Consider the following 1,729-nt stretch of genomic DNA (forward strand, 5'->3'; position numbering starts at 1 on the left):
ACATAAAATGGTGTTGCAGTGTTAGCTATTCATTAGTTTGTAATCTTCATACTTAAAAATTACTAAAATGCAAGAAACAAATTGTCTGAAACTCAAATGTTTCTGGGGGAGGACCTCCTGACCCCTGCTTTGGTTTGGAAATTCACCCGATTGTTTATGCCTCCAGGTTGGCACTTGCATGCCCACACACTTACGCTTACAACACTCAGTGACTCATAGATTTACACTACATATAGGCCTACACTAACACAGACATCTCCTCTCTTCAGAGGTTGACTCAGGAAGCATGTGTGGACCTGCAAAAACAAATCTGCAGGTGTTTCCCTGTACGGAACTCATATGATTATCTGACAGGGTGTGTGAAACAGAGGTGTGAGAGCACGAGCCATACCCAAGCAGCCAGGTCTCTGTGTGTGTGTGTATGTGTGTGTGTGTGTGTGTGTATTCAGTAACGTGAGCAGGTCTTGAGCTTGCTCTGAAAAGCTGACAGACTGGCATTCCTCTCCTGAAGGTTTAGTGAAAGACCCACACATTTAAAGTTAGAGCAATAGCCTACTGCACAACACACACAGAGAGAGGAGTGGGGGAGAGAGACAGAGGAGTGTGTGTGTGTGTGTGTGTGTGTGTGTGTGTGTGTGTGTGTGTGTGTGTGTGTGTGTGTGTGTGTGTGTGGGAGGGGGGGGCGACTCAACTCAAACTCAGAAACCCTTCTCCAAGTTTCCCATCATAGTAAGCTATTGATGACTGCCATCTACTGGCTGATATATTAACTACATCTTGGAACATGCAGCAGTGTCTGACTGGACGAGGAGTGATTTGATATGATAATTGGTTTTTAATATGTTTAGGCAATATATGAGATATACAGAAATAACTATACAGTATTCATTTACAAAGAACAACAACTTACAGTGATGATCAAAGTGATGATGCTTTTGAGGATGAATGGTCTAGTACAGGTCAAAAGCAAGGCAGAACAGATTTCTGTTTCAGACAAATTCCTCACAACACTGACAATCATATTCCATCCTCACAACAATATGTTGCATGGTAACATGTCTTAAAGACTTTTCTTTGAAACATTATGTATGATAAATATACAAAATATATGTTATCAAGTATATATTTAGAAAATAACATTTATTCACATCTATGAATGACGATAAATACTTTGAACGGTATATAACGATATACACGTGTACAGTTCCAATCTTTTGGTATACAAAGGCTTTAGGCTGGGGTCCACAAGCTCTGGAGAACAGCAATATTCCATACTATGGTATTTCAATGACAATAAGTTGACACTGGTATGAAGATATGTTAGCTACCTATATATTGTTTGAACATTCAATGTGAAAAGATTCAAATTAGGAAAATAGTATGTTGGCAACAAAGATAACATCCCAATTATAAACTGAAGCAAATGCCTCCTCAGACAACTGTATTTTGCTTTTCAGTGAATTAAATACAGTAGATGGAAGAAAAGTGCCTGTTTCTCTTTGATCTTCTACTGTTTGTATTTGAATGGTGGTTAAAGATATAGACATATATAGCCTACTGTACAGTTGACAGGCTGTGTAGAAAATACTTCTAAATCCAAAATATATATTTTAAGTGACAGTTTATCTCCCAATTACAATGTAACCATGACCATATATACAGTACAACACAAGAGAATGCATAAAAAGACTTGATTGGTGTTAATATAAGTGTTAATATTCTTCAGAGT

The 1,729-nt window shown here is 37.9% G+C and overlaps 1 protein-coding gene across 2 annotated transcripts in view; it reads right to left on the reverse strand.

The window, feature by feature from the left end:
* Nucleotides 1–837: 837 nt before the first annotated feature.
* LOC311314545 (tensin-3-like) overlaps nucleotides 838–1,729 on the reverse strand; it is a 49,384-nt gene continuing 48,492 nt past the window's right edge. For both annotated transcript variants that reach the window (XM_084444951.1, XM_084444952.1), the window contains one exon: nucleotides 838–1,729. This exon is cut by the window's right edge and continues 319 nt beyond it. The gene's annotated coding sequence lies outside the window, so the exon portion shown is untranslated.

Source organism: Borostomias antarcticus (assembly GCF_949987555.1).
Source record: "Borostomias antarcticus genome assembly, chromosome: 10".
Classification (NCBI taxonomy): domain Eukaryota; kingdom Metazoa; phylum Chordata; class Actinopteri; order Stomiiformes; family Stomiidae; genus Borostomias; species Borostomias antarcticus.